A 15,891-nucleotide genomic window follows, 5' to 3' on the forward strand; every position below is an offset into this window, starting at 1 on the left:
GGAAGGAGGGAGAGCCAGAAAATGCTGTCTGCAGGAGGAGCCTGGCCATCTTAGGGCAAACCTTAGGTGCCATGAAATTCAATTTGATATGCTCAATCCATATAGCCCAAATGAGACAGTAATAGGTCATAGATAATATTATGCTGAGCTTCTTCATGGCCACCATGCCACTGTGGATGACATGAAGAAAATGTCCCCACCTTTTAGTGTAGACGGTGAACACTATAATTGGACAGTTACAAAGCTGGACTCTGAAAACAGACCAAATTTTGTGTAATGATGATATAATCCTTTTGTGGCCCTTATCAAATTAATTTTTATTGGATTCAATTTTTCATGTATAAAACAAATAAAAGTAGTAAAACTTTCCTGATGGGGATGTTGTAGAAATTAAATAATAGGTTAGTTGTAATAACCTGCTGTTTTCTAGCATGTAAGCATTGACCCAGAGTGTGCCTATTGATGCTTTTTATTGGTTTATTTTCCGACTTGAAATAAATGATTTTAAGAAAGCACATTCATTCATTTCAAAATAATTAACTTTGCTTTCAAGAAATAGGATAGTTTGAGTAAAGAATCAGTGTTTTAATTTTTTTTCTATCCAGTTAAAATAAATATTACATTATTGTAAAAATTACTTCATTCTCATCACCTCCTGTAATTGTAATAGCCTCTTTAACTTAATAGACTACACAAAATTGTATTTATTTTCTCCTGCTATGTAACAAACTATCACAAATTTAGTGGTAGGTTTAGATTTTAGGCTTAAAAGAATACCCAATTGTTACGTCATGGTTTCTGTGGATCAGGAGTCTGGATAAAGTTTTTCTGGGTTCTCTCCTTTAGGGTCTCACCGGAATATGCTCAAGGTGCCAGCTGACATACAGATGAAAGCAGGGAAGTGGCCTTATCTAAACTGTTTTCAGATGTAAACAAGACTAGGAATTAAGCAGACCCCTGTCTCTAGTAGGGACCAGATGCTCTTTGCCAAGGTTAGAGTTCAATGAGAAGATTAAAGAGAATCGCACTTTTTAGGCATTTTATACATCCGTGCACTGGTTACTGTGATCCCTTATTCCCTGGCACCAAATGATGAATAAACAGACACTATGCTCTGATTTGGGGTCTGAAGCCACCACCATTTAAAGAAAAAACTATTCAGGACACTTGTTAAAGATGTAAGGTAAGGAGGACTTTATTCTAGGGGGGCTGCTACAATGGGGTTTTGTAGTGGGGAGAGAGATTGGCTCAACTCTGAGTACAATAAAGAAAAGTGGGGATGTAGAGCCAAGGAACAGGGTCAGAGGTTACTAGATGGGATACTAAGGGGCCTGAGTTCAGTTCAGGAGAGAATCTTTGTCAGCACCCAGGCCTTTGCCCAAACCTGACAATGGGTAGGTGTCTCTGGGACCCTACAAACTTCTACTGTGATGTCCCCCACTGCTGAAGGTATTATTGATACTGTTAAATTGTCTGCGTGCACCTTTGCTAGTCTTTGCCCCTGAGCCATGTTAGGGATATTTTTGTGGGGCATGTGGAGGACTGTAAGCCAACATGATTCCTGGGCAATAGTAAATGGCCAGGCTATTTGATTGGGCTGCTAGAGAACCTGAGCCTGGCATATAAAACAAGTTTCCCTGTGGAGATGGAACAGTTGGAGAAAAATTAGTTCTGCTCCTAATAAGTGTTTGTGATCCATGTGGATGCTCAGCAGAGAGGACCTACACTTGGCCAAGGAAACAATCAATGAGCAGACCATGATTGTCAACTAAATGTGGAGACTAAAGTGTCTTCTACCCCAAAGCAAACAGGTTTGTGACCAATCTTCTCTTGAATTCAGGTGAGGATGGCCTTGGAAAATCTAGAAAAAGCCTACATGCACAGACTGCCACTGTCAGAAGCAAATACTGAAATAGTATAACAAGCTTGTCCCTTGACTCTGGTCAAGGCTAAAATCACTGCCCAAACTGCCCAGGGGCCAAATATATTCTTGGCCAGTAGAACATCCTGCCTAACACCAAACCCTTTGTCCCATCAGAGCTCTCACTCAACCCTGTCTACAGTTGACATTTTCTTTGTATTTGTCCTAGCACTCCCATGCATTCCACTGACTCAAGCCATGGTATTCAGGCCCTACAAGGCCATATTTGTTTCCTGTTAGGTTTCCTGAGCACTTTGCCTCTGATAATGGCCCTGGATTAGCAGCCCAAGCTACAAATCAGTGGACCTAATCATGGGACACATGGTGGACTCTTCATGCTTCATGCCATACTCAAGCCACAAAGGAAACTGAGTATTTTAATGAACAATTACTGGATGGAATTTTGCAGCTGATGAAGAGGTAAGACAACCCCAGCCTGGACCACACATCTCAGACAAACAATCCGGGTTCTCAAAGCAGCGATTGCCCTAAATGACAATTCTCACTTGCACCTCATGTTTGATCAGGATGTCTGCTCCCTTCCTTCAATTGTACATCTGTCTTTTATAACTTTGACATTTCAATATTTGTGGAAGACCTTGCAAAGGCTTTCTAATCCCTTCAACACCTTTCTAAAATTTATTTATTTGTTTTGAGAGAGAGCAGAGCCTGACACGAGGCTCAAACTCACGAACTGTGAGATCATGACCTGAGCCAAAGTCAAGAGTCAGACGTTTAACTGACTGAGCCACCCAGGCGCCCGTCAGCCCTTTTCTAAAGATTCAAATAAGTGGGGCGCCTGGGTGGCGCAGTCGGTTAAGCGTCCGACTTCAGCCAGGTCACGATCTCGCGGTCCGTGAGTTCGAGCCCAGCGTCAGGCTCTGGGCTGATGGCTCGGAGCCTGGAGCCTGTTTCCGATTCTGTGTCTCCCTCTCTCTCTGCCCCTCCCCCGTTCATGCTCTGTCTCTCTCTGTCCCAAAAAAAAAAAAAAAAAAAAAAAAAAAAAAAGATTCAAATAAGTAAGAGATTAACATGACAGCAAGGGATGAGAGATCCAAGATTTTTGTGCTAACCAATTCTTCAACATGATGTGTCTTTCTGATTAAGTTGTACAAAAATGTTTCCTGTATAAATGTTTTCGCTCTTCTTGCATATAGTCCTTCTAGACTAAAAGGTTTAGATGAAAATACAGAATTACAAAACGTAAAAGAGACATACTGATAGCAACATGTGAAAATGAATAACAAAAAACAGAAAAGAATCGTAACACTCTGGTACCTTGGGAGGCATGGGGAAGGGGGAAGGGAAAAACATCAGTGGTCTTTCAGGTCTTTTAGAACCAGCCCTGGAAGCTTCCCCTTCTTCTTGAATTAAAACCTTGGGGTGTTGCCTTACTGAGCTGCTGTAAGTGCTTTGAACCTAGATTGCTGATCCCGCAGTCACACAACAGAGCACACACAGGTGTCATTCACATCACCAGGCTGATAAACTGATATCACACACAAATAAGACTGAAACAAACCATCTGTGGTAGTTCTGAAACCAAGGACTAAACTGAATTATTCTGTCTGGACTGGGAACCCCAGGGCAGGAGCTCTGTTAGTCTGCAGCCAGATTAGTATCTGTCCCCTTGGGGTGCCCTCACATTGTAAACCCTGTTTTTTAGGGAGACCACATTTGCCCCCTGGGATTATCCTTCTTGCATGTGAACCCTGACTATCCTGACACTGCCTCAGCTCCTCTGAAAGCTTCAGGGTAGCCTTCAGCTGTACTGTGGCCAAAGCTGTGGTGTGCTTGAATCAATGCCTTGGACCAGATAAGACAAGATCCTTATAGAAACTTAGTGTGGGGGGTTCACGCCTCAGTGATGCAGTTGGTTAAGCATCCAACTCTTGATTTAGGCACAGGTCATGATCTCACAGTTTGTGAGTTCAAGCCCCGTGTCCGCCTCTGCACTGACAGTGTGGAGCTTGCTCTCTCCCTCTCTCTCTGCCCCTCCCTGGCTTGTGCTCTGTCTCTATCAAAATAAATAAATAAACATTTAAAATAAAAAGGAACTTAAGGGGGAAGCTTTCCAGCTCTTTAAAGGAAGCCCTACTGGGTATGGGACCTCTTTTTCTGACTTGGTAAGTGAAGACTCATGGTTATATTCAGTTCTTCAGACAGGTTTCATCCTCCTCAGAATAATCTTGATCATTGCCTGGTCCGCTGTTGCGTCAGACTCATTACCGAGTTCTGACATAACTCCTCAAAGTCTCACCCATTAGAGTTCATGATAATGTCGTCTGTTTCCAGCTTAGGTCCTGAAAAGTCAGGGAGTGAAATTGAGGATTTTAGCTCTAGGCTGAAATCCTATGTGTAATTTCTTAGGCCCCTCTACTGGCAGTGACCAAAGCTTCACTTCATAGGCTGGACGTCACAGGGCAAAAACCTCCTCCCACACCAGACTTGGTACACAGCCATGCATGGCAGTCTTGGAAGGGAGTGGCGGTCAAGGACCCGGGCCCCCCACCTCCCCGGCAGGCCATGCTTTTGGTGCACACCTATACTGCTAGCCCGGAAGCCTTTGCTTGGAGGTGTCCTTATTTGGAAACCTGGAAGATACTGTACTCTGGCTCAACACTCAATACTTTTCCACTCTTAGCCCTCCTTCCTCAAACTCCTTCAGACCCCAGGGTTCACAAAACTGTAGGAACCTTTTTTTCAGGGTTCCCTTGGCAATGAGACAACCCCCAGGTCTGTGCTGGTCTATCTGACCCTCAGCTTGTGCACTCTTCCACAGGGGGAGACCTAATGAGGAAGTTGGCTGTTAAAATCAATAATAAACAGACACTCAGCCTTTTCCTAAGCAGACAAACCAGTTTAGTCATATATAAAGTTTAATTTAACTTATTTTGCAAGGCTACCTTGACCTGGGTCATTTCTTGCTTGTGTCTTTGGAAATCAGAAACAAAACTTGAACTGTTTCCCAAGGTTGATATCAGGTAACCACTGACCAATTCCATATCATTTATAAGAAAATTCTAATATTGGGGCACCTGGGTGGCTCAGTTGGTTAAGCAGCCAACTTAGGCTCAGGTCATGATTTTGAGATTCATGAGTTGGAGCCCCTCATCGGGCTCTGTGTTGACAGCTCAGAGACTGGAGCCTGCTTCAGATTCTGTGTCTCTCCCTCTCTCTGCCCCTCCTCTGCTCATGCTCTCTCTCCCCCTCTCTCTCTCTCTCTCTCTCTCTCTCTCTCTCAAAAATAAACATTAAAGAAAGTCTAATATTATAACCAATCATTGTGAAGAATAAACAATCACTGCCTTCTCACTAGATGAGCTGCTTTATATACTCCCACACCTCATACCGTGTTTTCGGCTGAGTGCTCTTGGTTTGCAAACTGTATTTTCTGGTGTGTGCATAATAAGCCCTTACTAATTACTACTTTGCCAATTCACCGCTTTCATTTCTGTTATTTATACAGCACTTTCCCCTGTTCCAGGCTCTTCCTCATGCTACTGTAGTAAATGTTTATCCTTTTTATTTTTAATGTTTTATTTATTCTTGAGAGAGAGAGAGAGAGAGAGAACATGAGCAGGGAAGGGGCAGAGAGGAGCAGAGGATCTGAAGTGGGATCTGCGCTGACAGCAGAGATGTCCCATTAGGAGCTGGAACTCATGAAAGGTGAGACCATGACCTGAGCTGAAGTGGTAACTGACAGAACCACCCACATGCCCCTGTAGTAAATGTTTAAAGGCTTCACTGTTACTTTCATTTTGGCTTGCTGAATTTAATCAGCTACTCTGATGCCTGATTGTTTAGTCCTCCCTAGTTCATCAGAGCTGCAGACACTCTCAGAGACCAGGTATCCGTTCTGGGGCTTTTCCCTCCCCACTACCTCTGAATTTTGAGTGGTAATTACACTATTCGTGTTTCTGGATCTTTAGGACTTTGCTGGGACATTAATGAATAAGGTGGGTGACCACAGTGGGAAGTCTGGGTGGGCTCAGGAGAATCTCAGTGCATAAGAAGCCTTCAGCTCTCAGGATTATCCACCAACAATGTACCTAGAACCATCACCAGAAGTGATCAGACATCTCTCAATGTGCTGATCTGTGATGCTGTTATTGGAAGACTGGCACGCGGACTGCCCCATGGTTTTGGGATTCCAATGGTTTCCTTTTTGCTCAAGGATAATACTGCACAATCTAATTGATCCAGACCCCTAATCTCTCTAAATTGTCCAACCCCAAATCTGTTTTTAATCTCCAAAGGCCTAAGCCCCTCCCCCTCTGCCATTCTCTCTGTCCTATCTCTCTCTCCCCTCCATCCTCAGTTCTGGTGACTGTCATCTAGTAGGTTGGGGGTGGTAAGTGTGGCTTCATTTTTTTACTGAGAGGTGCTTTGCTACTAAAACCCTACAGGTACATTCATAGACTCTAAGTATTTTCACTTGTTTTTGAGAATATTGGAAAACAATAACCCATATTGTTTTCAAGGTATGGAGAAAACAAATCCTCATAGCAGATAAATAAATGTTATTTTTCTTTCTATCAAACATGCCATTATGCTGAGCAGTCATCTTCAACAAACTTATACAATTTTATAACATTTATATTTAATGTGTAACAGGGGGGCCTGGGTGGCTTAGTTGGTTAGGCCTCTGACTCTTCATATCAGCTCAGGTCATGAACTCACAGTTCCTGGGATTGAGCCCTGTGTTGGGCTCTGCGCTGACAGCAGAGAGCCTGCTTGGGATTCTTTCTCTCCCTCTCTCTCTGCCCCTGCCCTGCTCTTACACTCATGTGCATGTGGTCTCTCTCTCTCTCTCTCATTCCCTCTTTCAAAATAAATAAATAAACTTAAACAAATAAAATAAAATAAAATAAAATAAAATATTTTTGGTGTTTAATATAGTCTAGCAAAACTAGAATGAACTGATGACACAAGGGGCACCTGTGCCCTCACTTCATTCTCGATGGTCCCAGGACTTCCTGTTCACTAAGAAACTCATGCACTGCTAAGTACAGATATATCTTAGTCTCCTTGTTTCTGTCTACCTTCATTAGGTAGAGTACAAGAATTTTTTTAAATAGTTTTTAAAATTTATTTTATAATTTTATTTTCTTTTTTAACTGTTTATTTATTTTTAGAGAGAGAGTGCATGTGAGTGGGGTAGGGGTCAAGAAAGAGAGAGAGAGACAGAATCCCAAGCACACTGCCAGTGCAGGGCCCTTCGTGGGGCTCAGTCTCACAAACTGTGAGATCATGACCTGAGCTGAAATCAAAGAGTCAGAACGCTTAACTGACTGAGCCACCCAGGTGCCCCTGGGATAAGAAATTAAAAAAACAAAACAAAACAAAACACTTCCATTTTTTTCTCAACTTTGGGCTATAAAAAATAGTTATGGTTTTTGTTGATCTGATAAAATGTCTTCATTTGCCTTTATTAAGAATATTTTCACTTCATACAGAAGTGTGGACAGATATATATATATATATTTTTTCTTCAATTAAAAAAATATCATTCCACTCCCTTCTGGTCTTTGATGTCTCTAAATAGAGGCCAACAATCATCTCACTGTATTTACTGTGCTGCTTCATCTGGCTGCTGTCAAATTTTTCTCAGAATTTTGACTATAATATGCTTGAAACTGATTTTCTTTGTATTTATTCTAATCAGGTCTATGTCTTTCATAAAATCAGGGCTTTTTTGGCTAATATCTCTTTAAATATTTTTCAGATATGTATTGTTTTCCTTTTGTTCTAATTCTGGAATCCCAATTAAATGTATATTATTCCTTTTATTTTGTTCCACAAGGCACTGAGATTCTGTTCTCTTCTTTTTTTTACTTCAGTTTTTAAAATATGCTTTTCAAGTTGGATACTATTTTCCTTCTTGGATAATTATTATTAATCTATCCTCAAGTTCCTTTACTCTATCTTCTCTCATCTCTAATCATTCTTTTAGCCCATATAGTGGTTTTAAAGTTTCAGTTATTGTTTTTATAGTTTCAGAGTTTTCATTATTTTAAAATAATTTTTATTTTTCTGCTGAGATTTCCTACTTGTGCATTCATTAGAAACATATTTATCCCTTCGTCTTTGACTATAGTTAAGGCAGTTGCTTTGAAGTCTGTGTCCACTAACAAACATCTGGCTCATCTTGGAGTCAATCTCCACGACTGTCTTTTTCTTTTTTTTTAAAGCATGGGTCATGTTTAAATATGTCTAGTGACTTTAGATTGTATAATGTACACTGGAAATTGTGAAGATATGTTGCAAAAATTTCTGGATTCTGTTACAGTTTTCTGAATTAAATTTTTTTTCAGGCAGTTTACTTGGCTGATGTCAAATTCCATGTGTCTTCTCGGCAGTAAGTAGCAGCTAAAATACCTCCTCAGGTCTTATAGTTTTACTTGAATTGTATAGAGTCTTCCTCAAACATGTGTACTTTAGAGATGTTGGCAGTATTTATATGTAGAATTTTCAAACTCTTTCTATTGTGGGTATTTCTCTTCACTTTCCGGTGTATGTGTAAACTTGCATTTTCTTTTCTAAATTATTTTTCTAGTCAACAAAATTGAGCTTCTCTACAAGTTTTAATTGTGTAACTTTGTGCTGACTGGGGTCTGTTCTCAGCTGAAAAGATACAAAACCAGGAAACTCACCCAATGTTATTTCCTTTTTACTAAGGGCATACTCCCTTCTGGTTTCTGACTGTTTTTGAATATTTTACAGTGACTTCAGATTCTTGTTCCCTGCTTGCCTCCCTACATCCCACCACTCATATGATTTGAAGTTTTCTATGGGAAGGTTGTTTTGATAGAATGAATTCCTCCCCTATTTGAAGTTCAATCTAAATTTTGCCTGTTTGGATCTTCTTATGAATGGAATCATACAGTATAAACTCCATTGGATAAGCTTTCTTTCACATAACATTTTTGTTCTTTATTCATATTGTTTTATTTATCAGTGGTTTGTTCTCTTCTATTATTGATTAACATTCCATCGTATGAATATACACAATCTATGTATCCAATCTCCTGTTGAGATATATTTGAAGTGTCTTCAATTTTTTTATGTTATTAATTAAGGTATTACTAGTTTTATGAATAAAGGTATAGACGAGTCTTCTTGTGGTGGACATGTGCTTAATTCTTCTTGAAACTATACATAAAATTTGAATTCCTTTGTTACAGGGTAGATATATATTTCACTTGAAGACAAGTGCTAGATTTTCTCCCAAATTTGTACCATTTTACACACCCACCAACAACATATGAGGATTCAGATTGCTACATACCCTTGCCAACATATGAGTCTGTAAGTCATTGCAATTCTAAGCACTTTAGTGATTTTTAGTGCTATTTCATTGTGATTTTAATGTGCATATTCCTGAACTCATCATGGCAAGAATTTTTTTCATATGCACCTTGGCCACTCATAACTTTACTTCCAAATCCTTCCCTAATTTTAAAATTAGAATGACATGTCTGTTCAAATCATTTGCTCATTTTAAAATTAGATTGTTTTGTCTTTTTTATTGTTGATTTGTGGAGTTCTGTATAGATTCTGGATACAAGTCCTTTGTCAAATATTTGTTGGGTGAATATTGGACTATTTTCTCTCTGACTTTGGCTTGCATATGGTGTCTTTTTTTTTAAATGTTCACTTATTCATTTTAAGACAGAGAGTGAGAGAGAGAGAGAGAGCATGGGAGGGGAAGAGAGAGAGAAAGAGAGGGAAAGTGAGAATCCCAAGCAGGCTCTGTGCTGTCAGTGCAGAGCTCAACGTGGAGCTCGATCTCACGAAATGTGAGATCATGACCAGAACCAAAATCAAGAGTCAGACACTTAACTAACTGTGCCACCCAAGCATCCCACATATGGTGTCTTTTTACTGGTGTCTGTGGTTGAGAAGAACTTTAAATTTTTTTGTAGTTTATCATTTAAAATATTTTGAATTGGAATATAGTTGACATGTAATGTTATATTAGTTTCAGGTATACAGGACCATGATTCAACAATTACACGTGTTACAAAATGTTCACCATGGTAATGTAGTTACCCTCTGCCACCACACAAAGTTATTACAATATTATTGACTATATTCCCTGCATGATTTATCATTTTTTAAAAGTTTATTATTTCTGGTTCCTTTCCAGAAAATCTTTGTTGAAGAAATGATTGAAGAAAACATTTTAGGTATACACATGAACTTTTTTAATACTTCATGAAGTGGATAGTCTGTCAGACAACTGCCAAATTGGGTTGAAAGCAGAAAACTTCTACAGGTTAGAGAATGAACAACAACGGAGAGGCAAATAGAAAATATCCAATTGGCAGGGGTCACATAGTCAGCTTTGTGTGGGGTGAGAAGGCCCAGAGTTGGAGTGGCGTTTGGGGGTTGGCTCAGTGGATATACTGTGTGTATGGTCAAGTGGAACACTTACAGGAACACAAAAGTTACCTGAGTTCTGTTTGCTGATGTGGCACCCTGGGCACAAGTGGCTCCATCTTGGGCCTAAATGGTTTTTTTTTTTTTAAACATCTTGAACTACTCAAGACTGTAAAAATGTTCTCCTCTGCTTTCTAGTAAAGACTTTATATTTGTATTTTTTACATCTAATATCTGGTTTGCTGACTTTCCTTAAAGAGTAATGACTTATTTTGACATGCGGTCACATTGCTTGTGGATCTTTCAATGACATTCTATTCAGAAGAAACATAGTATCTGTCTCCAATTTGTCCCATGTTCTGACACTAAGACACCCTGACATTTTATGTTGACCTGATATAGTTTTCAGAGAAGATGTAAGCAGACCCTCAGTGGCTGAGGAAACAGCAGTAGGATGCTGAGAATTTGGCAGGTGATATCACAGATACGATGTGCTGGAAGGCAGGGGAAGACTTTTCTGGACACTTTAAGTCTTTTTCTACTGCATTCCCAGCATCTAAGGACACCATCCTTGTGGGGAAGGGGGTCTGAGATGATTGATAGCGGTCATTTTAACAATGAACACAGGTACTTTGTGTTTAGTGTTTATGAGAAGTAAATGGTACAAATGAAACTTTCTCACTTTAAACTAATAAAAAATGGGGAAAATAGATTAGAAGTTTGTTTTTAGTCTCTGGGAAAATAAATGTTGCAGGATTGTGATACCTAGATACTAACAACGTTTTTGTGGATCAAGGAAAAAATAAAACAAGGATCATGGGTCAGGGGATTCACAAATCCATAATATCCAGAGTTCCAGATCTAGAAAAAGGTAGTAGCCTAGAAAGAAATATAGCTTCTGCAAGATTTTGACAAAGTTCTTTCATGTAGCAGACCCACACTGAGGTCACTACTTGAGACCAAGAATAATGAGAGATAGGGTTCCTGTTCAAAAATGTAAATTAAACACACACACACACATACACACACACACACCAAAAAACTGGTATCAAACCACTTCCTAGAATTACGTTTCTGGAAAGTGGCTTATCTAGAAATGTAAGGAGATAGAGATACATTCTGCCCCCAAGGAACTGAACCAATCTTCCTTCCATCTCAGTAACTAGATCTGTGATGTCCATGGAATCATCACTGGATCAGGATCAGAAGCCACCACACTAAGCTTTCATTCAAGACAGAGTGTCTAGGAGAACAGGTTGAGGGAACTGGAAGAATGAGCACAAAGAGGAAATAAAAAAGAAAGAGAAAAGTCAGAGAGAATCTCCCACTCAGAATCGTGTTAAAAAACCAGCAGGATCTGTGAATACATATAGACATTATGTATGTGTATTACGATGTAGCCTCAATATGTGAAATATTAATTAAGAAGCAAGGAGAAATGAGCATAACAAAATGAGACATTTAAATGCATCTATTATTGACAGTATATCTAGAGATTAAATTAATCAAGAATAGCGAGTGTGACAAACATCATTTACAAACTCTGAAACTTATTCTGCCTACCACAAGGCAGAATAATGGCCGAATAATGGCCACTCAAATGGCATCCCCATTGCAAACCTCTGTGATTATGTTAGGTTAGATGGTAAAGGGGGATTAAGATGACTATCAGATGAAACTAATCAGTACACCTTAAACTAGGGAGATTTTCCTGGAATATCTAGCTGGCTCAAATATAATCACAGAGATTTTTTTTTTCTTTTTAACATTTATTTTTGAGAGACAGAGAGAGACAGAATGTGAATTGGGGGGGGGGGGCAGAGAGAGGGAGACACAGAATCCGAAGCAGGCTCCAGGCTCTGAGCTGTCAGCACAGAGACTGACGTGGGGCTTGAACTCATGAGCTGTGAGATCATGACCTGAGCTGAAGTCAGATGCTTCACCAACTGAGCCACCCAGGCACTTCGAATTCTGGCATTTTAAGCTGTGGAGTCTGTGGTAATATTTTATAATAGCTATAGAAAACAAATATTCTGCATCCCACAAAAAAAGAATATTTGTATTTTTTAATTGAGGCATAACTGACATACAACATTATATTAGTTTCAGGTGCACAACACAATGATTCAATATTTGTATACTTTCGGGCACCAGGGTGGCTCAGCTGGTTAAGCCTCCAACTCCTTTTTTAAAAATTTGTTTTAACATTTATTTATTTTTGATAGACAGCAAGGGAGACAGAGTGCAAGTGGGGGAGAGGCAGAGAGAGAGAGGGAGACACAGATTCTGAAGCGGAGTCCAGGCTCTGAGCTGTCAGCACAGAGCCTGACGTGGGGATCAAACTCACGAACTGTGAGATCATGACCTGAGCTGAAGTTAGACAACCGACTGGGCCACCGAGGTGCCCCTAGCCTCCAACTCTTGATTTCGACTCAGGTCATGACCTTGTGTTTCATGAGTTCGAGCCCCAAGTTGGGCTCTGTGATGATAGCACAGAGCCTACTTGGGATTCTCTTTCTCCCTCTCTCTCTGCCCCTCCCCCACTCTCATTCACTCTCTCTCTCAAAATAACTAAACTTAAAAAAATTGTATATGTTACCAAATGATCACCACAATAAGTCTACTTAACATCTGTCACCATACGTAGTTACAAAATATTTTTTTGTTGTGATGAGAACTTTCAAGATCTGCTCTCTCACAACTTTCAAATACATAATAGACCATTATTAATTATAGTCACCATACTGTATATTATCTTTCCATGACTTATTTATTTCATAACTGGGAGCTTGTACCTTTTGACTACCTTCACCCATTTTGCCCACCACTCACTCCCCTCTTCTGGTAACCACCAGTCTGTTCTCTGTATTTATGAGCTTGTTTTTTGTTTGTTTTGTTTTTTAAGATTCCACATATAAGTCATATAATATCTTTCTCTGTCTGACATATTTCACTTAGCATAATGCCCTCAAATTCCATCTCTGTTGTCACAAATGGGAAGATGTCACTGTTTTTTATGGCTGAATAATATTTCACCATATATATCTATATATCTATCTATGTGTATTATCCACATCTATACCACATTTTCTTTTTCATTCCTCCATGAATGGACACTTAGAATGTTTCCATATCTTGGCTATTGTAAATAATGCTTCAATGAACATGGGCATGCAGATATCTTTTCAAATTAGTTTTTTAAACACATTATTAGTGAAATTAAAAATGACTACATTAATAGAGGAATATGTCATATTTATAATATAAGGATACAATATTATAAACATATCAGGTATTTCTGTATTAATGTGCAGATTCAATGTAATTAAAACAAAAACTCTAAGAGTGTGTGTGTGTGTGTGTGTGTGTGTGTGCACATGTATTTATAAGTTGAGAAACTGCTTATAAAATTTTTGGCAACGCATAGTGCAAATAATGGCTAAGAAATTTTGGGGGGGGGGAAGTCGAAGGTCTTACATCCCAATATCAAGACTAGAAAACTTTAATTGTATTTATATAATATTGGTGCAAGTTTATATAAATAGACTAATTAAAGAATACCACATATACAGGAACATTCTTAGGCCTCTGAGAATTCTGTCTCAACTTACTTACTGTGTCTAAATTGTCTAAACTGAATCTCCTAGGGATCTAATATCAACCCCTACTAAACTCACCAACTTACATTCCATCTCAAGGGAAAGGAGTTAATATGTTTGACCTCCTCCCTTGTCTGGGGATGAAACAATGGTGGGACCCATAAACCTGAGTTCTATCTCCTGGGAATATAAAGTAATGCATCTATCTCCTGGGAATATAAGGTAATGCATAAAAAGGTTGTTTTTACCCTTTAAGGCACCTCTCCTTTGTTAAAATTTCACTTGTTTCCTTGTTTTCCTTCCAAACAGATACTTTCTACTATTGTAAAGCAAGAGACAGAAGAGAATTCTGTTGAGTTGAAAACTACAGCCAATTAGGGAAGAGAAAAATGCTACACTGGCTCTTTGATCTTTATCAAATAATGTAGCCTTATGTTGTGTGCAAGTAGGGTCTGTGCCCTGGAGGACAGGACTCTGGGAGGAAGGAGTCCTTCTGATACCAGTGATTCCATAGAGACAGCTCCTGGCAGAAAACGATTGATTTTTTGTGCAGACTGACTAACGTGACCAGTAACACAGCGGAGAATCCAGAAGGAAAGAAGAGCTCTTTGGGTAAAAGAAGTGAAGTCAGAAGAGATTCAGGCTGAAGCAGCAAACTGTGGTTTGTATATTTTCTGTTGACCTCCTTTGTGGTTTTAATGATTAGTGGTTTATTTTTCTCCCCTTTAAATGTATCCCCTGTGACCCCGAAGAAGTGTGTTTTTTGTCAAGAGGCAGTGAGTCTGCGTTTCAAGAGACTCAGTTGCAATCTAGCTTAAATTATAGAGACATTTTGAGGCATTCTCAGTCTATCTACTTTTCATACCACAGGAGATGAGGTAGCTGTCCTTTTAGGGATGATTTTTATGAAGATTCTGTCATTACCATTATTTGAATAAGTTCGGTGCCCACAGGCATTTAACCTAAATCAGAGCTGCAGATGAAACTTCAAACACACATTCTTACGGCTTGGAGGATGAGTCGCGTTTGGGGCAAGGGTGGGGGTGCTGCTTTTGGACAGTGGTAACTGGTTACATTCCTCCCAGCCACATAGATGTTTTGTCCACTTTGGCTAATTAAGGACTCTGGCAGTGACAAAATCATCCCCTATGTGAGAGAACCTCACTGTGTAAAGTTTTGACTGGGGTTCTGGCGGAGATGTCACAAAATCCCCCTTTCTTGTCACAAAACTACAGATTCCTGCCAAACACAATAGTATAGAACTGTTACGACTTACCCACAAAATCCATTCCCTTTCCCTCAAAGCTTTCTGAATGGCTTTGTAGATTTGTTGGAAAGGGTAAGAACTAAACCTCTCCAAAACTGGTTGAAGGAGGGCCTCAGTTGCTCTGGCCTTTCCATGGCTGCACTCCCTGCTTATCACCATTACTGGCACCCTTTTCAAAAGTACTTTATAAACTAGATCATAGAATGGAGTTAAAACTAAAATGCAAAAACTAAAATGCACCTCCAAAGGCAGACTCTATTCAGCACAAAACTAGCAATTCCCATAGATGGGGTCCACGAACCTGTAGACCAGAAATGAAAACATTAGGGCAGCACTGCTCTTAATTTTATCTCTAAGAGGTGAGAATCTGCTCTGCTTGACTTTGCCCAAGCCAATCACACTGGTTGGTATCTGTTACAGAGGCACTGTCAGACTCACTAATGGGTAGAGTGGTCTCCCCTCCTAAGTTAGGGAGCAGAGATCCTCCAAGGTTTAGGGCATCGCCCCTGAAGCCATAAATCATCCTCTGACCTCACTGCCCTTTGCCTGAGTTGGGGGAACGCTGCTTACCTGTCCCTGGGCATTTTCTGGTAGATGCATTCTCTTATTTTCACATCCCAGGAAGCATCCCTCCTAATCGGAACCATATTTCAATCCCTGTGCAACAAATCTCCTGTACTACCCAGAGCCCTGGAACTTGTCCTTTCTTTTTTCCTTCT

Source organism: Lynx canadensis, chromosome D1 (genome assembly GCF_007474595.2).
Source record: "Lynx canadensis isolate LIC74 chromosome D1, mLynCan4.pri.v2, whole genome shotgun sequence".
Lineage (NCBI taxonomy): Eukaryota > Metazoa > Chordata > Mammalia > Carnivora > Felidae > Lynx > Lynx canadensis.